A 21,800-nucleotide genomic window follows, 5' to 3' on the forward strand; every position below is an offset into this window, starting at 1 on the left:
ATCTGCTGTTTTGGTCTGCCTAACAGCCATTCTCTCTTTTCTGGTATAAGCATTTCTGCTTTTCTTCCCCACTGTTAGTCTCTACCATTTAAGTGAACCAATCATCCTCCAACATGAGTGTGTGACCAAGATTTGGTCAACCAGTGAATTTTCTTCTGTGGCTCAGGGATGGTCATGTGACGCAAGCTGGGCCAATTGATTCAATTTTAACATTACTTTTTTGGGAACTATTGGGGGAAGAAGCTCAGGAGTAGGTATACTATGAGAATTTAGGCCTCTTTTGGTTGATGATTCTTTGGTCACTATGAAGGAAAAATTTACCTGATAATAAAGCCCTAAAGAACAAAACAAAGCTGAGAACAGAAAGAAACAGGTTTTTGGTAATATATTTTAAGCACTTGGTTCCAGCTATTCTTAAAGTTCCCTTGTACCTCCCATTTATGTGAGGTACATTCCAGTGGTAAATTCTTGTAAATGCCAGTAAATTCCTGTGGTAGATTAAATATAGACACAGTTTCTTTGTAGCATCCTCCATTAAGAGTGGAGTCTATTTTCTAACCTCTTGAATATGAGTTGGCCTGTGACTTGCTTTGACTCATAAAATGTAGAGGGAGGAACATCGTGTGAACTCAGGAGTCTAGGCCTCAAGGGGCCTTGCAGCTTCTGTCTTCACCCTCTTAGAATGCCTCTCTCAGACCACCATTGGAAAGAAAGCTAGTCTAGCCTACTGGAGGATGAGAAGCTTCCAGTAGGCTAGACTAGGATGTGGAGAATTGAAGCACTACAGCCAAATGTAGTGCCAAATTTTGCACTACAGCCAAATGTTCACCAATTGTTGAACATAGCAGAGAGACCATCTTAGACCTTCCAGCCTAATTTGACCCTCCAGCTGAACACAGCTGCCTGAATGAGTTTAGAGGAAACCAGTAGGTTAACTGCGCAGTCAACCCAGAGAATCATAAATTGTTATTTTGAGCCAGTAAATTTAGTGGTGGTTTGTTATGCATCAATAGATAACTGTGACTTTTTACTTATTTGGCTTAAGTCAATTTTAATTTTTAATTTTTAAAATTTTTATGTTGTGAGCAACAGATATAGTGATAAAACAGACAGACTGATATGGTTAGAAGTCTTACAGAAACATACTTTTTGGGGAAATTTCTTCTATTTCTGATTGAAATTAGCTGCAATGACCTATATCTTCATTCATAGAATACACACATTACCTATTTTGGTGGAATCCATTTATTGATCATGGCTGTTTAACTTATCTGAACAATAACTTCAGTCTCCAAAGTGGGGTTTTCTAAGCCATAGACTTAAGGGGAGAGCATTTACCAACACTTTTTTTTTTTTTTTTAAACTGGTAATATATATGGATTAAGAAACACTTGACATTCTTCTGTCACACTGTAGAAAGTTCACTTTAAGAAGTTGGAAATTCCCTTATATCAGCTCTTACACATTTGCCTCTTGGGGGTTTCTCACCTTTCCTGAAAATTCCTAGGAGAAGTGGATCACCAGTTAATTGAAAAGGAAAGTAGACAATGAAAAAAAAAATGGGCTTTGAAGTTAGACATAGGTGAGCTCAAAGGCTGAAATTGCCACCTGCTAGCTGAGGTCATTGTGTACATTACCTAACCCATTTGAGACTTGGTTTCCTCAGATTTACAGTGGGAGGTAATAATATCTACTACATGGGGTTGCTGTGACCATTAAATGAGGTAATGCATTGAGAGGGCCTGGCATGAAGAGTTGGCAGCCAAGATTTAGCAGTGATCCTTAGACATTGTCCCTTTTGTAGGTGTCAGAGCATCATAGAGCATTATCATCCCTCCATCTCATTTTTTAACACTAGGGATTGTCATGGATTGTTTAGAATCAAGATTGAAATAGGTTACCTATGATGAAGAGGATCTGTTCTTACAATATGGACGTATATAGTCATGGTGATTAGAATGTGACAATAGTGTAAATAAATGATAACATCATGTGATTATGTTATATATAATAAAAATATGATGTTGAGAAGGGGTGCTATGACAAATGTAGGGCAGTGTAGCTTGTATTCTTCTGAGAGCAGAGTCAAAGAAGTATCAACTGAGCTAGGTATTAAATACTTAGTAGGAATTTCAAAGGTAGGGATCAGAGAGGAATTTCCAGGAGGAGGGTACAGCATGTGCAAAGCCATGGAAGAATGAGAGGGAATGATATGTTCTAGAGATTGTAAGAAGTTCAGTATCATGTAATTTAGGGTGACTGTGAGAAATAGGAGTGGTGACAATCATGGCACTACATGCTAAGGAGTTTGGACTTGGTGTTTTAAGTCGGGGAGCATCATTGAATAGTTTTTAAGAAGGTAATGATATGATCAATGTTTTGGAAAGATTAGACAGTGAGGGATTTGGAGAGGTGTAAGACTGGAGGCTGAGGGACTAGTTATGAACTAATTGCAAAACTACATCTAGAGATGATGATGAGCTGAGTTGAAATAATTGCAATTATAGTAGAGTTAGAGAGAAGAAGGATAGAAACATTGAGCAGACAGCATTGCTAGGGTTTGATGACCAATTGAAAGTGAAAGGATGAGTCTGGAAACATTAACCAGTTGTTGTCAATTGACTCTGCCTCACGGAGACCCCATGTGTGTCAACATAGAACTGTTCTCCATAGGGTTTTCATTGGCTGAGTTTTGGGAAGTAGATGATCTTTCTGTTCTTAGTCTAGAAATTTAATGAAATCTCTGTAGCATCAGAGAAACACACATGCCTCCACTGACAGATGGGTAGTGGCTGTTGTTGAAGTTCATAAACCAAGAATTGAACCTGGATCTCCTACATGGAAGGCAAGAATTTTCCTGCTGAATCCTGAGGGTGGTAATATGTAGAGATGGAGAAACCAGCAGCTACTCAAATTCCCTAGGCAAGTAGACTAGGGCTTTACATGTGTTTGGCAGAAATGAACTGGCAGCAAAGATGATTCCTTGACATTAATTTCAGAAACTGTATGGGACAGCCTCGTTTTCTCTTATAGTTGACCAAAGGTCAAGATAACCTTCTCCCTTGGCTAAATGACCAGACTTTGAATTGACTCTATTTTTTGGTTCTAGGGGCAGTGTGCCTCTCACTTGGTGATTTTCTGTAAAAATGGGGGTTGACTAAGATGGAAAGAAGACAAGAACTAAAAATGAACCTTAAGTAGAGTAGGTAAGTTATGGCACAGGTAGATGGCACAATCAGTACTAATAATGTGTTCTTGACATGGAGAGGTTCACACTCGATTCAGCTTTAATAAAGGAGGTTACAAACATAATGAATTATAAGGTCTCATTTTGTAAATGATAAACATGCAATCAAAATATTAATAGTTTCATTTGGATGGGAAGATAACACAGATTTTTATTGACTGTATTTAAAATGAAGATGTAAATCTGTTCATTTCAAATGTGAAAGTTGCCCAATAATATTGCATAGCTTCCTATATCAGGCAGCTAAGTCCATGACCAGTACCTTTCCCCAGGTTTCACACCCTTGGATGAGACCATGTTGTAAAGGCTGCTGCTCTAGAAGGTAGGTAAACAAGGATAGGACTTCACAGGGATTGCAGCAGACTGACCACAGGAAGAGCTATACTTAAATGCACTTAAAACCCTGTGAAACTGCTAGCCAGGCCAAGGAGGGCCTGAGCCTTAGCATCGTCTTTCTTTGCCTTCCTTCATATCTGGCCTCTGCCCTGTTTCTGTGAAAAATATGTGACTTGGACACGTCTCTAATTCTGATGGTGCCTTGGATTGTGTGGGTACTAGGCTGGCCTTCTGGTGTCCTCTGAGGTTCTTCCTGTTAGTGTTGGAGGCTAGAAAAGGAGGTCATTCTGGTTTATTCTGGTAATATCCTCAGGTGCAATTAGGATTTAAGGCAGGCCAGCCTTGGAAAGGTATAATGAGTTGTCTTGATGCTTTGTTTCTCTTTCTTTCTTTTCTTTTAATCTTAAAGTGTGTGTGTGTGTGTGTGTGTGTGTATGAATTTTATTTGGGAAAACTCTACTCTCCAGATTGTTTCTTTGATAGATCCTTGCTTCCAGCATTATGTGCTCACCTGTGCTAATGTCCTGTATGGTGGCTTGTTCTCTATATAGTTCTCTGGGCTCCTTGAGGTCAGGGATTCAGTATTACCAATGACATCAAAATAATTTAGAAGGCAAACCTTTTCTTAAATTTCTATATTCCCAGGGCCCAGCATAGTATCATATGCTGAATAATTATCTATTGATAATGACACCCACTAACGTTTCATGATCCATATGTGAGTTTTTTTGTGTACTGTGGAATCATTAAATCACCATTTGCCATTGAGTTGTGGCTCTATAGGACTGTGAACCACAAGGTAGATGGTTCAAGCCCACCAGCTGCCCTGCAGAAGAAGATGAGACTTTCTGTTTCCACAAAGATTTACAGCCTCTGAAACTTTATACAGGCTTGCTCTGAGACAGAATTGACTCAATGATACTTAACAACAACAGCGCCCATTGAATTGATTCCAACTCGTGGTGACTTTGTCTCCATGTGTGTCAGAATAGAATTGTGCTTCACGTGGGGTTTAATGGCTGATTTTTCAGAATGATATTACCAGGTCCTTCTTTCCAGGGGCCTCTGGGTAGACTCAAACCTCAACCTTATAGTTAGCAGCCAAGGGTAATTGTTTGCACCACCAAGGGACTCCCCTGAGTCATAGTGCATATTTACTTTTTCTGCTGCTTAATTTTACTTTGCGTACTTTGTGAAATATTGCCTTATGATCTGAATGTAATAAACTATATCTAAGAGCAGGAGTTGGCTGAGCTCTTTCCTATTTGTGGTCATCTTCCCTAAGCAAATACATTTCCTCTGATGGACTTGACTTTAGTTTTGCAGAGTGATACATTGAATGCTGACTTGGGCAGTTCTCACTACAGTGCCCAGGTGTTGGAAAGCTTGGCTGGGAGGAAGACAGCCTTTGGTTCAGAATGTAGCATTGGAAAAGTATGATTTCTGGCAAGAACTTAAAGAAAAACCTTTCAAAACAGTGACTGTATCTTAAATGAATGTCCAGTCTCTTATTTTTGTGAAAAGCTATTTTCCATTGGAAAACAATCTTAGGTTTTAAGTTATTCTGTGTAAAAAGTTTCCAGAAAATGCTAGGGTATTTTGCAAGAGCACCCTAGGAGGTAGGAGCAGTTAAATACACTAAAAGCACTTTTTAAAACTCTGTATTCCGATGGACATTGGCCATTTTGTTTGTTCTTCATTGATTCTTGGCCTCAAAAGAACCTCAGCTGGGTGTGAATGAAGATCGAGGGAGTGGAAAAAGAGATATCATAGATCTAACTCTGTTTCCAAACAAGACCCCACTTGATGATTAGTCAAAGTGACACAATTGGAAACTACATTTCTTTTTCTTCATTCATGTATCATTCACTCCTTTAAATCAGCTTCTATAACCTGGGAGCAAGAAACCCTGGTGGCACTGTGTGTAAGGTGTTAGACTACTAACCTCATGGTTGGTGGTTCAAACCCACTCACCACTCGGTGGGAAAAAGATGTAGCTGTCTGCTCTCATTAAAGTTTATAGTCTTGGAAACCCTATGTAAGGTAATTATGAGTCAGAATCAATTCAATGGAAGTTGTTGTTGTGTGTCATCCAGTCGGTTCTGACTCATAGCGACTCTGCATAGGGTTCCCGAGGAATGGCTGGGGGGTTTGAACCACCAACCTTGTGGCTCAAACTGACTTTGTGGCCCAGTGCTTATCCTATAGTGCCACATCAATGTTGTTGTTACTGAGTGCTGTCAAGTTGATTCTGACCCATAGCGATTCTGTATAGGGTTTCCAAGGAGTAGCTAGTGAGCTTGAACCGCCGGCCTTGTAGTTTAAATGGCTTTGCAGTCTGGAGAATTAACCCACAGTGCCACATCAGGACTCCCAGTGGATAATTCAAATTATCACAGGTAGTTTTCCTGGCTTCTGGTCATTTACCTCTTCTTTCTGTGTCAACTTAGAGTTTCAAGCTGATGTCAGGTAATTTCAGATAGACCACTAAAGTAAACTAAAATTTGTTGAGCCCATTGTATGAGTCAAGCCCCACGTTAAGGTCTCTTACTTCTGTCAATATTCCTACAAAGGGGATCGATTTTTATTTGCATTTATAAATGAGAAAACTGAAATACAGAGAATTTAAGTAATGTGTGTTTGAGGTCCCTGGGAAGAGTTTGGATTTGTATCTATGTCTGTTTAGCACCAAAGTCCTTGTGCTTTCCAATTCGCCATGCTGCCTTGATTACACATTAGAGTAAGATTCAAGTCATCCAGCACAGGTAGGTGGGAATATATAGTTGGGAAGAAGCCTTTCTTTACAGGACTTTAATACATTTCAGGCATCTGGAGTGGAGTTTGCAATGGTATGGGAGGAGACCTGAAGCTGGCATCACCACTCTAACACCTTCTATCCATAAGCTGGGCTCTGTTTATTTCATGCCCACAAATGTGGAAGACAGCTTAAATGATTTATGTTTCAAGATTTTTTTTTTGGTTGACAAAAATGCCCTTATTGTAATGAGCCTTGGATACTCCACTTTTAATAAACCAGGCTTAGCTACTGCATAAGGTCACAAGATAGCCTGTACTTCTGCAAGGAGGTGTCAAGTCAAATGTGCCCCTGGTCAGTGTCCCTCGTGATGGTTTTTCCCCTGACTGGAACCTTAGGGATTAACTCTGAGCATTCAGAACATTTGAGTACAGTATCCTCTGGGAGGCCATCAAGAATAACTTAGGAAGGCTGAAACTGGGGACTTTGTTGGGAATGGGCCTGTTGTCTGTATGGTTACCAGGCAGTTTCCAAGAACTGACTGTTATTAGCTATACATTAAAGACTGGCACATTGAACTCTATCCAGACTCATGTTACTCTGGGCAGCTCCTCAAATCTTGGGAGTTGGGCAGTTGCAAAAGCCAGTGGCAGGGAGTTACCATGGAACTTGTTGCTAGTGTTTATGCAGTGGCCTGTATGGAGCTACATACAATAGGTCTATTGTTCTTTATTTCAGGGGTGCCAGTTGGTGGCTGGTGTTAGATATGTCCAGACTTTGGGTGGAGAATCCTTTTTTGCCTACCACTGTACTGTATTCTAGAGGGATAGCCCTGGGGGTAGGGATAGGAATGGGATAGAGTGCCACAGAGACTGAGATTGGGTCCAAAGTGGATATTCCAGGTGAGCCATGTGGCCCAGTCCTATTGTTCTGAAGGGAGTCTCATTAAAAAAAAAAAAAAAAATTAAAGTTTTTTTTTTTTTTAAGACATATATAGCAAATAAAACATCCACTTTTTTGAGTACACTGTTCTATGAGTTTTAACAATTTCAGAGTTGTATAACAACCACGGTAATCAAGATATGGAATAGCTGTCCCTCCCTGTCACCCAATTCCCTTACATTGCTCCTTTGAACTCACCCCTGCTCAGCCCCAGACACCCAATGCTCTGTGGTCCATCCCTATAATTTTTCTTTTTCCAGAATGTCAGACAAATGGAGATATATACAGTCTTTGGAGTCTGATTTCTTACTTGCATTTATCAATAGTTTGTCCTTTTATTTTTTCTGAGTACTATTTCATGATATGATGTATCACAGTTTTACCTTTTGTCATTTGAAAGGATTTAGGACATTTTCAGTTTGGGGTAATTATGAATCAAGCTACTATGAGCATTCATGTACAGTCTTTTGTATGAGCATAAGTTTTTCTTTCTCTTGGGTAAATACTTAGGTGTGGGATTGCTGAGTGCATCTTTAACTTTATGAAAAACATACAAACCTTTTCCAAAGTCACTGTACCATTTTGTATTCCTACAACCAATATACGAGGGTTCTACTTGCTCCGCATCTTGCTAACACTTGGTATTGTCATTACTTTTTAGTCATTTAAAAATTATTTATCAGTCTAGTAGGTATATGGCATCACCTTGTTATTTTAATTTGCAGTTTTGGATATTATATCCAAATAAGGTTATATGTATATCACAATTTTTAAGACAGAAACAAGTAAATAGCAAATTACATTGAATTATAGTTTTGTATTACTGTATGTGTAAAAACCTTCATTTACTAAGTACATATATTTAAAATTTGCCACAACCTTGGCAATCTTGTTTTGATATTTCTTTATAGTGTAGTATGGACAGCTTCAAAAAGTTCATGGAAAAATAGAATTGAAAGATAATGGAATTCTTCTATGAACTTTTTGAAGCCTCCTTGTATGCTCCGAACCTGTGTCATTTAGGAACGGTGTTTGGCTGCTATTGTTGTTAGGTACTGTTGAGTCAGTTCTGACTCATAGTGACCCTATGCATAACAGAGCGAAACACTGCCCAGGCCTTTGCCATCCTCACAATTGTTGTTACGTTTTATCCCATTGCTACTGCCACTGTGCCAATCCAGTTCCTTGAGGGTCTTCCTATTTTTCACTGACCCTCCACTTTACCTAGCATGATGTCCTTCTCCAGGGACTAGTTCCTTCTGATAATATATCCAAAGTATGAGCGATATATCTCATTATCATGGCTTCTAAGGAGCATTCTGGTTATACTTCTTTCAACAAAGATTGGTTTGTTCTTATGGCAGTCCATGGTTTGTTTTACTATTCTCCAACACCATAACTCAAGTGCATCAATTCTTCTACAATCTTATTTTTAACAGTGACTTAATTACATGTGGGTTCAGTCGCTCTTATATAGGAATTTAGGAGGCAGTGCTGGTATGGTAGTTCTAAAAACCATCAGGATTCTAGGCTCTTCCATCTTTCTGTCCAGTAATCCTTAGTTTGAGGATTCCTTTCTCAAGGTCACAAGATGGCTTCAAGAGCTCCAATCATCACATTTGGTTTCCAGGTAGAAGAGAGGAGATGGTTGACAAAACACCTAAATATGGGGAGGTGATAGTCTCTTCAACATATCGTGCTGGCAGAACTGGAAAATGATATTCAAAAGATTGAAACAAGATCTTCACCTCACACCTTTTACAAAAGCCAACTCAACATGGATTAAGGACCTAAATGTGAATCCCAGAATTATGAAGGCCATCAATGAAAAAATCAGGACAAATGTGAGGGCACTAATTCAGGGAATACACAGACTACAAAACATTTTGAAAACCACACAAAAGTGGACAAAATAGATGAGTGGGACATACAAAAAATTAAAAACTTATATATATCAAAAGACTTCACCAGAAGAGTAAAAAGGGAACCCACAGAATGGGAAAAAATCTTTTGTAATGACATATCAGATAAGGGACTCATTTCTAAAATATACAAGAAACTACAACACCTCTACAAGTAAAAGACAAATAACCCAATTAAAAAGTGGGCACAGGACACGAACAGACACTTCACCAAGGCAGAGATCCGGGCAGCCAACAAACATGAAGAAATGTTCACCATCACTAGTCATTAGAGAGATGCAAATCAAAACAACATTGAGATATCATCTCACACCAACAATAACAGCACAGATAAAAAATGTAGAGGACAATAAATGCTGGCGGGGATGTGGTGAGACTGGGACACTCCTGCATTGCTGGTGGGACTGCAAAATGGTCCAACCTCTCTGGAAAACAATATGGCATTTCCTCAGAAGGTTGAAAATAGAAATGCCTTATGATCCAGCAATTCCTCTACTTGGTATTTACCCACAAGAAAAACAAGCCACAACATGAGAAGATAGATGTACACCAATGTTCATAGCAGCACTATTTACAATAACAAAAAGATGGAGACAGCCAAAGTGCTCATTAACTGAAGAATGGATAAACAAACTATGGTACATACACACAATAGAATATTATGCTAACTTGAAAAACAACAAGGAAGCTGCATGCCACCAGTTAACATGGATGAACCTTGAGGGCATTATGTTGAGTGAAATTAGTCAGTCACAAAAAGAGAAATACTGCATAGGACTACTACTGTAAAAGACTAAGAAAAAGAACCCATACTAAAGGGGGGTGGGGGGATTCTTTGCTGATTTCTGGAATGGTGGGGGTGGGTGAGAGGAGGGAGGGGAAGGTGGAGCACAGGGTAGGGATTAGACACAGGATAGTTTGGGTGCTGGGTAGGGGGGGGCAATATACAAGAAGGGAAAGGGGAATGGAAGAACAAAGCAGATGGGAGAACAATTAGGCAGGTTTGAATGGGCTAAGTGGGACAGAGGTAAAGAATGATGTATGCACAACCTTAGAACAACAGGGCTCTGGGATACAGAGATTGAGACATGATTGGAATGAGGAAAAGGGGGGAATAATGTTAAGATGCTTGGCTGTCTTTTGAATCTTGGTTTTCCTTGCATTATATTATAAAATAGACACTGGAGGGGGAGAGAAAGGAATAGCCAGAAACATCACCATAGAAAGCTTATAAGTCCGTCTTCTGCATATAACTGATAGGAATACCTAAAATGGGGCTACAACGTGCCCAGTGAAGGGGGCTTCCTGCGAAGCCTCTGCAATACATAAGACTAAAGGTGGAAGCCTGAAGCACGTAAGATCTCCAGAGATGGGAAATTCCCACTTGAAAGGACTAGCAGACCAACCTGGAGTGGCTAGAAGAACAGAAGATACTTCTTGAAAGAAAAACCTACAGGAAAAATACAAAACAATAGAGGCAGATGGACTGTTACTACAAGAACAAACAAGTTGCTTTCCCAGGAAACATCAAGGCAAGTGGTCGGGTCCCCTCAGGGCAAACCCCCTTCCAAGACTAAGACTCAATGGGAATACATGCTCTCATTGGTGACCATGCTCATCACCGATAACGGGAAGTGAGGGAAAAACAGCAATGAAGTGGCGAGCTAAGCCCTACAATGTTCAATAGACTTCTGTGAACCCAGATGAAGACCTGATTGGCCAGCAGTGTGGCAAGACCTGGGGACTCTTGGGCCCAGAGTCAGTGACATAGCCACTGAGGGCAAGAGTTGAGAGTGAAGTGTCCAGCTGGTAAGAAGAGAGGGCATATGCACAAGAACAGCCACACTTGCAGATAATACCCACTTGACCTGGCTTCAATGACTGGATGATCAGAGCTCAACTAGAAGAAGAAAGAAGAGGAAAAAAAAAGTAGCGTGATACAATTTGATGAACTTGACCTACACCTATGGATGCAGTAGCTCAAAAGAGTGAACAAATCCTTACAGCAAGAATCATTCCCACCCCTTACACACACAGAGTAGATAGGGATGGGCAACTTGGACATTGGCTACCCAAAATGGGGGGGGGGCGGGGGCTATAAAGGCAAGAAGTGACTGGCTTGCAAGCTTTCAAGAGGAAACCTAGTCCAGAGGACATGGAGGAAGGTAGAATCTCCACTGAGTAATATCCAATCTGTCTAGGCGGGGCTGATGAAATGAAATGCGGATGGGTCTCTTGTGATAAGATAGTGAATAATTGTTATCAGGACGGATTGTGAGGGTTGGAAATGTAAAGGTAGACATTTTATAGCAAGGAGGGGAGTGATTAACTTTACAGTCTAGGAGCGGAGGTCCCTAGGACCATCAATGGAGAAGAGCAGAGAGTGGGACCCTACCCAGAAAAGCAGTGATGCCTGAGATGGAGGCACAGATGATGACGTGGAGTGATGGAGCAGCTGGGGACTTTAGATCCAGAGAGGGAGAGGGACTGTTTGCTGAAGACAGGGGGGTGTGGGGGGCAGGCTTGCAGGGTATACCCTTTGGTTGGTTGATGATGCATGGAGGGGACTGAGACCATGGCAAGGAAACGATATACGATAGAATGAATTTAAAACTAATGTTCTCCCATGTAAACTATCACATAATTAACAATAAAACATTTAAAAACAATAAAAAGAGAGGGTATGGTGAAAGAGCATTGCATCTCTTCTTTTTCTTGCTGTATTCCTGCTCATGTTTCACTTCATCTTTATGAAGTAACTGCTTTGTGTCCAGGAGAAATATCCAGGCTTCCACTCTGGGCTTATTTATTCTCAGTTTAAACCCATTGTGAACAGACCCATAGCTTTAAGTTCACATAAAAATTGGAAGCATGGCATTAGGAAGTAAGAGAAGGGGTGGCTAAGGTTGCCATATGGAGACAGTGATCACTTCAGTTAGCCTAAGACCATTAGCACAGGGGCACACAAGCTGAAGGGCTTCAAAGCCTCTGGCATCTTAAATATATCATTTTAAAATGATATATTTGGCTTGGGGTTGGCTTGCTAGGTAACAAAATCATTTCTGTTTCTCTTTCCTTGCTATTAGATTTTACCTTCCTGAGGACAGGAACATAGTGGTTCTTGTGGCTAGACATGTGAGTTGTATGCTCCTTGCCAGCTTCCTAGGGAGACCAAGGTGAAATATGAGGAATATGAGTGGATGCTTTGGGAAATCTGAGAGTTAGGGCTTCCAGATAAGTTACAAGACACCTAGTAGAATTTGAATTTCAAATAAACAATGATTGTCTTTTAACTATAAGTATATCCCAAATAGTGAATGGAACATACTGATGTTATTGTTACGTGCCCTCAGGTTAGTTCTGAGTCATGTGACAGACTTCATGTGACAGAGTAGAACTGCCGCATAATCTTTATGGGAGCAGATCACCAGGTCCTTCTCTTGAAGAGCTGCTGATTGGTTTCAATCACCAATGTTTTGGTTGGCAGCAGAGCACTTAACCATTGCAACACTGTGGTTCCTTGCATGGGCTATACTTGAACTTAAAAAAAAAACAAAAACACCAGCTTATCTGAAATTCAATCTAGCTAGGTATTCTTAATTTTATTTGTTAAATCTGGAAAACCTTCATGAGCATCAGAAGGCCCTGGTTACCTTTCAGCCTAACGCAGCTTAGTGAGGTAGAACAAAATTTTAACACGTCTTGCTCAGTTTGGGCATGGTGTTGGAAATATTTTTTGGTCTGATTTTGCTGGGTGTGAGACTTCTGATGCTCTTCTCAAGCTGTTAACAAACTAACTCAACATAGCATCACTTATATAAATCCTGGCCAGGGTTTTGAGACCTCGGGATACCATACTGCAGGAGAAAGAACAGGCTTTCTGCACCTGTAAACACTGACAAAACGGTCACAATGAGTTGGCGTTAACTCGGCAATGCAGAGAATCACCAAACCAAGGACATCATGCTTATCACAATCACCAAGGATAATATATTTATTTTCCTTATCTCCTTGGCTCATTCCTTGCCTGCTTAGAGTATACTCCTATCACCTGCCTCAGAACATTGCTTCAACAATTGCTTCCCCCTCTTCTATAGCATCACTAGTTTCCTCTTCCTACTGGGTAATTTGTTCAATGTCAAATCTGCTGTAATTTTTTTCACATCACCTTACCACCACTCCATTTCTCTGTTGCCTTTGATAGCAAAACTCTCTAGAAGGGTGGTGTATAAATACTCTTCACAATTCCTTACCTGCATCTTCTCTTAAACCCAAACCAGTCAAGCTCCTCCACGTCTCTGAAGCAGTTTGCAATGCCACCAGTGGCCTCCAGCACTTAACACGGCTGATCTCTCCCTCCTTTATGAGGTATTTTCCTCAGTTTCTAGAATATCACTCTTAGTTCTCCTACCTTCGTGGATGCTCCAATCAGTCTCATTTCCTGGCTTTTCTTCGTCTCTCCCACCCCTAAATACTGGCGTTCTTAAGGGCCCAGTCCTTGGGACTCTTCTCTGTCTATACTCATTTCTCTAGTGATTTCATCTAATTTATGGTCTAAATGGTATCTCTATAGAGAGACATTGAATCCATATGTCTATGTGTATGGATACACCCATGCCAAGATATTCAACTTCCCATTCAGCATCTCTACTTGGATGTCTAAGAGATATTTGAAACTAAAAATGACCAAAACTAAACTCCAGATTTTACCACCAGTCTTACCAAACCCATTGATTCTGTGGTCTGCCCATTTCATCCTTACAGTTGTGACAAGATCTTTGAAGTCATCCTTAACTCCTCTATTCTTTCACATCCCAAGTCTCTCACATCAGCAAATCCTATTTGTTTGACCACCTACTTCTTACTGTCTGGTCCAAGCATTTCTTAGCTTTTACTGGGATTGCTGCAATAGACACTATAATGGTCTCCTTTCTTTAGCCTTTGCCCCGCTACACTCTATTATCAACACAGCAGTCAGATTGAGGCTTTCCTGGTGTAGGCCAGATCGGTTCCTCCTCTGGTTCCCATCTTAAAGCTACTTCCCATCTTAAAGTTGCCTCAATGACCTTACCTCTTGGTCTCCTTGTACATCCAGGTACATCCCCCACTTAGATCCTTTGTCCTTCATAAAAATGACATAGTGGTGTTTGACATTTTCATCTCACTTCACAAGGGGAAGGAGAGAGTCAAGATCATCATCAGCCTGATTCTTATGAGGAAGAGGTCAGACATATTTCTAATCTCTGCTGGATTTTGGTATTTCATTGCAGTGGCCACATAGAACTCACAGACATCACACACAGTCATGGAGCTTATCAGGAAGGTAACAGGTCGCAATTCAGCATCAGGAACGACTCAGGACACAGTTCGTTAGCCAGGATGCTCACAAGCAGGTATGTCTTGTAGTCCCTCAGTTCCTGGGCCACTAGGAAAGTGTTACAAAACTTTTAGCTCTGCCAATTAGTGCTCATAGGCATCCCACTTTGCCAGTAAGTCTTGGTCCAAAGGTTCTCAACTCTCTGACTCTGTGGGTTGGCACACCCCTTGTTCTGAGGACAGCCCACTGCATTGGTGAGAACCCCAGTCTCTGGGTGTGTTTGTTGTTACTTCTTGCTGTCTTGCACCATCTCTGGTGTTCTATCTAGTTCTTCCAATTTCCTGGATCTAGAAGGTTCTTAGTGCAGGGATCTGGGCCCAAGTGACTCACTCCTCTACTTTGGTTGATAGTGAGGTTCTCCTTTTTGCTCTGTGATTGATTCTTTTTTAAGTTTAGCAGTATGGCAAAACTGAAAAGTTCCCTCATACATTTTATTTTCCATACATCTATTTTCATGCTCCCATCCCCACAAGGGTTCTGTGTACTTTATTTGCATGTAAGGAAGCTGTTCAGTGGACCCAAACATTTGAAGGAAGGATAACCAGATAATTTTATTTAAAAGTTGAATTGCCTGCAGTATCTAATAACCATTCAATCATGAGTATATATAGAAAGCAAGAAGTGCTCAAATGTATAATAAACTCTTACCTGCCAATAATGGGCAGTAAGTTATGTACTTATGGGTTATTAAAAAATTGACCAATATACCTTTAGGTATATATCTGAGAACGTTCCTGCATTTAACTGTATGACATGCATGCTGTTGAAAGGAACTTTACTTTTAGAATTTCTCATGTGCAGACTGAATTAAAAAAAAAAAAAGTGTAGAACTACAGTACAGCTTCCTAATCAATGAATGGCACATTTACAAAACATTTGAAAAAGTACACAGAGAGATGGCATAGGAGAAGTTTTGTTACTGAATGTTGTGCAAAAACATTAAGAACACAAGACAACATGTTGGCAGTCATTCTGTGTGTTAAAATCTGGACTGTAACATATCAGTTGTTCATTAAAAATATTTTTAAAAAATAATTACACTGTTTTGACTTATTCACTTTTTTAACTCTCTTTTTAAAAATGGCAAACATTGTACTTTGGGCTTCTATGTGAATAAAGTCTACAGAGAAGTGAGGAGTAGGCCAATGATCTTTGATTTTTTTTTTTAAAGGCCCATTAGAGTTGATTCCAAAGTTAGCTTCTAGACATTCATGTAAGGAATGCAGGGAGTTGACTCGATACAGTAGAGGCCAGCAAGGGAGGTCACACACAATGCCCTTTACCTCCTTTCCCACCTGTAGTGATATGGTTCTGACCATGGACCCTGAAGCCAGATTGGCTGGGTTCTATACCTACCTCCATCACAGGTTAGTGACCTTGACCAACTAACAGAATGTCCTTGTGCCTCAGTCTCTTCGTCTGTAGTATCCGTAAAAAGTACCTACCTCAAAGGACTGTTTGGAGGGTGAAATTAATTAACACATTAAACACCTAGAATGTTGTTGTTAAGTGCCATCGAGTTGGTTCTGACTCTGTAGAGGATTTTTAAGGCTATAAATCTTTATGGGAGCAGAAAGCCTCATTGTTCTGTTGTTGTTGTTGTAAAGTGCTGTTGAGTCAGTTCCAACTCATAATGACCCTGTGTAAGATTTCCAAGGAGTAGCTGATAAGTTTGAACCGATGACCTTGTGTTTCAAACTGACCTTGCAGTCCAGTGCTTATCTTACAGTGCCACACCAGGACTCCACATCTAGAATAGGGTCTGGCAATAAAAGGCATTTGTTATTATTGTTATTATTATATTCTGAGATGTGACACTTTCCATATCCTCAAAGTCAGCAAAAGCCACAGGATTTTGAGCTGGGAATAAACCTAGCCAATCTTTTCTGAATTGTAACATTCTGAAGTTCTTCAGGTAATTCTCAGGACATCAAGCACACTCAGTCCAATGATCCAGGCTTAAGGAAATGTCCTCTTTCTCTTAACATGGATATTACTGTGGGTGGTGGTTCTTATTTCTCCTGAGTTTAGCTGTGTGGGTTTTTTTTTTTTTTTGCTGTTGTCTCTAAGGGGACACATACTTGCGGTAGAGTGAGAGTGCTGACTTCAGGTTATTATTATTATTTTTTATAGAAGGGAGTAGAATCTTCTTTCCCAGTGAGAAACCTTGTTGGTACCTTAATATATGGTGGTGGTTATGTGCTGCGGAGTTGGTTCTGACTCATAGAGACTATGCACAAGGTTTCTGAGGCTGTAAATCTTTATGGGAACAGAAAGCCTCTTTCTCCCATGGAACTGCTGGTAGTTCGAACTGCTGACTTTAAGGTTCGCAGCGCAATTCATAACCACTATGCCACTAGAGCTCCTTACTGTAATATATAGCCGGGTCATAACTGTGGGAAGAGCTGCACTAAACAACCCTCTCATGCTCTGGGAAGGAACCCTAGTGGCACTGTGCATTCCACACTGGGCTTCTGACAGCAGGGTTGGTAGTTCACATCCACCAGTCCCTCTTTGAGAGACAGATGAGGCTGCCAAGATTTATAGCCTTGCAAACCCTAAGGTCACTCACAGTGACCCTGTCCTGTAGGGTCACTGTGAGTCAGAACTGACTCAATGGCAGTAGAGACTCCCCACCCCCCAATGTTCTGGAACAGAGATGATGCTCAGAAACCCAGGTATCCTCCAAGAAGGTGAAGCAAAAGCCCTAACTTCTTGGCAAGTGTTCCTGCTACCATTTGTCTTCCAGCTTTCTGGCCCTGAATCTACCTTATTCAGCTTGTGTTCCTGCCAAGGAGAAAGCTACTCTTCTGAACACACATACTTGGAAATTTTGCTTTAAAAAATAATAATGATGATTATTTTAAGCATAGCAATTATCACTAATATTTCCTGAGACCTACGATGTTCCAGGCACATATACTATCACAACACATCTGTGATTGTTTACAGTTTGTAAACATGAAGGGGAAATGGGGAAGCTGAAGATCACTTGGCTTTTGAGCTTGATCTCAAGCTCTGGCCAGTTTGACTCCAAAGCTCATTGCCTTACTTCACTTTTGTCAAATTGACAATGAAGTGGATCTAAGACCTACAGGGAATCATACTTTATTCTCTCTCCTGGCTTTGATATAATCAGTGGGAATTTACCAGGAGTGTCTTTTCAAAAACACTATCTTAGTTAGTGCTGCTATAATGGAAGTACCACAAGTGGATGACTTTAACAAACAGAAATTTATTTTCTTGTTGTTTAAGAGGCTAAAAGTCTGAACTCAGAGCACTGGCTCTGGGGACCGCTTTCTCTTTCTGTCAGCTCTGGGGGAAGGCCCTTTTTCTTCAGCGTTTGCTTCCTGGTTCCTTAGAGATGTCTATGCTTGGAATCTATTTTACTCCATCTCTTCCCTGCTCACTTAGCCTTTTACAAAAGGCTAATCAAATGAGATTGATTCAAGATATACCCTGCCCTAATTCTTCCTCTTTAATGTAACAAAGACAGCCCATTCTCAAGTGGGATTACAACCACAGGCATGTTGTTGTTGTTGTTAAGTGCTGTCGAGTCGGTTCCGACCCATAGCGACCCTGTACAGGGTTTCCAAGGGTGTAAATCTTTACGGGAGTAGAAAGCCTCATCTTTCTCCCGCAGAGCAGCTGGTAGTTTCGAACCGCTGACCTTAAGGTTCGCAGCCCGATTCGTAACCACTACGCTACCAGAGAGGTTAGGATTTACAACACATATTTTTTAAGGGGACATAAGTTAATTCATAACACATTTATTATAGAATTATTCATCTTGACAAAGGATTATCCAATATAAAATTAGCATGATTGTCTGGACTAAATCATCTTACACACACATGCACTGGGCTGCAAGGTCACTTTGAACCACAAGGTCATAGTTCAACCCCACCAGCCACTCCTGGGAAACTTTATACAGGGTCACTATGAGTTGGAAGCAACTCAACAGCACTTAACAACAACCAACTGTTACTATGATTGTTTTTTCCAAAGGCTGTTTATTCCCTTGCTATGTTTGATCCCTAATATGTTGATCCTGTTGTTGCTGTTAAGTGTCATTGAATCATTTCCTATTCATAGCTACCCTGTATAGGGTTTCCAAGGAGTAGCTGGTGGGTTTGAATCATGGACCTTGTGGTTAGTAGTACAGTGCTTACCCTCCAGCACCACATCAGTACTCCTAGATATGATTAATGCATGTACTGGCCCTGTTCCTTTGCCTGCCTGGCTATAGGTTTTGTAGATATGTTAATGCTTTGCTTACCAAATTTTCTTTCCTCTGTCTTTCCAACCCAATTCTAAAATTCATCCCGCACTTTGTTTTGAGCTGCTGCTTTGTGCTGGACACAGTATCAGAGATGAGAGCACAGACACCTCAGCGGGGGAGGCAATGAAATCAATCAAAAAATTAAACCTCAGTGGTGGGGAACCTGTGTAAGGATTGCTTTGCCCTGAGGGCTTTGACTCAGAAGATGGGTGGGAAGATGGGACCTCCCTGAGAAAGCTGATCTGAATGAAGTATTGAGGAGGGGAGGGAGGAGCTCAAGGCAGAGGGAAAAGCCTAGCCTAATGCTTTCAGTCAGTTGCCAGTTACCCTTCAGATTCCCCTCAGCTGGAGCTCCCAGGGGAGCCCTCTTCTGAGCACCTTTGTGCTGGGTTTCTTTGGTTTAGGGTGCTTGACATCCTGGCTCCTAAGCACACTACATTCCTAAGGACAAGGGCCCCTACTTGGTCTCCTGTAATCTGTTATCCTGTGTGGCTCAAGGGATTCTACACTGCACCTAGGCCTTGAACTAGCCTTTCTCACACCCACTCTTTGCCACATGTTGACGCCCATCTTGGCCATTACATTATGGACAATACCTTGCAAGCAAATGGGAGGAGTGGCTGGTCTGACCAACTGCCCATGTCTCACTCAATTTGCAAGGACCTACCTAGGAAAAGGAACTTTGATAGTGTAGTGAATAGCGAGCTGGGCTGCTAACTGAAAGGTCAGCGGTTCAAATCTACCACTTGCGCCATGGGAGAAAGATGAGGCTTTCTACTTCTGCAAAGATTTACAGTCTTGAGCACCCATCCAGGGTCACAATCAGTTGAAACTGACTGGACAGCACACAACCACCATCGCCCAGGGTAGATGTCAGGACATGGGTCTTACAGTTTTCAGTTCTACTACACACTGCAAAATTTATAGGAACCCTGGATGGTGCTGTGGGTTAATGCGCTGGACTGTAAAGTAGGTTTGAACTGCAAGGTTGGTGGTTCAAGCTCACCAGTCACTCCTTGGAAACCCTATACAGGGTCACTATTTGTCGCAACCAACTTGATGGCACTTAACAACAACAACAACAAGTGCATAGTGCAAAATTTCGAGGGCTGACTTCTCTGTTCTGGGCCAAGTTTCCCAGGAAAGCATTTATTTATTCAACAAATGTGTAACACATACCCTTGAGGTGCCAGACACTGAGACTCCAGATAACAGGTCCCAGGCCACAGGAAGCTACAGCCTGATGGCAGTGTCAGCCTTCTCCTATCTTTGGACTAGTCTGCAAGACCTATGTCTGAGCAGGGTTTTGTCTGCTGGGGAGGGAGAGGGCTGACACAGCCCCAGGAGAATCTCAGTCTTCTGTTTCCAACAAAAGAACATTCCCAGGGGCTGGGCTGAGGCCCTAACTTGGGTGGTCTCACTATACCGGCCAGCTGGAAAACAACAGGATGCTTCTCTTATGTTTCTCTCTTTTTGTAAAATGGTGCAGAGGGCCTTGAAGCAACTAAGTGCTTCATGGTAGGAACCAGAAACAGCAAGACAGGAATTAAGAGGGAGAAGGAAAATGGTAACAGGCAGCAGGGACCCAAGAAAAGAAACTGTGCCCCTCCCACCCCCGCCCTCCCACTTTGGCTCTAGGGCCCCTGAAGTGCTGCTTGTGAATTTGGCTCGCTGGGGTCATGGGATGCATGTTATGGGCATACTACTTTGTCTGCTCTGACTTGCTGTTTCTCCTGACACAGCGATCAGTGCAGTTTGGCAGTGCCCCCTTAAAGTGTCTGCGCTTCCTATTATTGTAGCTCATGAAGCCGCAGCTTGGTTGTCATGACACCACACACAGTCTTTAGAGTCTGTCTGTCTGGGTCCTGCTGTGCTGTCCTGGGCTAGTAACTAACCCCTTGAGCTTTTTCCTTGGTCAAATATAAGCGAAAATACTGCAAGTTATGAGGCTAGTCTGAAAAGTGCTCATCCTTAGCCCTTAGCACAGTGCCTGGCATAAAGTCAGCAAGCTCAATAAATGGTCATGGGTGGTGTTATCTTACTGTTCCCATCATGCTTCAGGCTGAGAAAACTTTGGGCATCATTATATGACTAGGCATGGTACCTGTTGCTTCTTGAAAGTGTTGGAATATGGCCATTATTAGCTGAACCCTTCCTGCCTGAGGAACTGGTTTTCCTGAAGAAAATCATGGCTCATGTTGACCTGCTGCTGTTGCCCTTGACTACTGCTATTGGGTGTAATACATCACCCAGAAACTTGTTAGAAATGCAACATTCTGAGTCCCTGAAGACCTACCGAGAGAACCTACTGTTAATAAGATTCCCAGGTGATTACTATGCACAAATAAGTTTGAGGAGCCACTCAACATCATATCAGTTTATAGGAATAGAGCCTTCATGTTTTTTGTTTTGTATGATGAGGAGAGGGCATCTATGGGCAGAAGAGGGTGAACAAATGAGATAACTGAAAAGTAGCAGAACTGTGCTTTTGGTACATCTCTTTGTGATCACACTGAATCTTGGTCATTTTTTTTTGAGCACCTGGGCAGGGTCTATGCATCTTTACCATGTACTCCCCCATCAGCTGATTACCTGGCTCAAAGATATTGTTAAGTGCTGTGAGGTTGATTTCTACTCTTACTGACCCTATATGACAGAACTGAACTGCCCCATATATAGGGTTGTTATGAGTTGGAACAACAAAATATGGTTTCCTAGGTTGTAATCTTATAGTAGCAGATGACCCAGTCTTTCTCCAGTAGAGTGGTTGGGTGAGTTTGAACCATGACTTTACAGTTAGCAGGTGAGCACTTAACCATTGTGGCACCAGGGCTCCTTTGGTTCTGGAAGCCCTCCATAAATGTTTGAGGAAATGTAGCATTTCCACCTAGATATGAATTCTTGTTTTTGGTTCAGAAACCATGGTGTGAACAGGGATT

At 41.3% G+C, this 21,800-nt stretch overlaps 1 protein-coding gene across 2 annotated transcripts in view; it reads left to right on the forward strand.

Annotated features, from left to right (window-relative positions):
• Positions 1-21,800, forward strand: part of SMOC1 (SPARC related modular calcium binding 1) — a 314,710-nt gene that overhangs the window by 48,511 nt on the left and 244,399 nt on the right. The gene's annotated exons all lie outside the window — the stretch shown is intronic.

The sequence above is a fragment of the Chrysochloris asiatica genome, unplaced genomic scaffold (genome assembly GCF_000296735.1).
Source record: "Chrysochloris asiatica unplaced genomic scaffold, ChrAsi1.0 scaffold00079, whole genome shotgun sequence".
In the NCBI taxonomy this organism is placed as follows: domain Eukaryota; kingdom Metazoa; phylum Chordata; class Mammalia; order Afrosoricida; family Chrysochloridae; genus Chrysochloris; species Chrysochloris asiatica.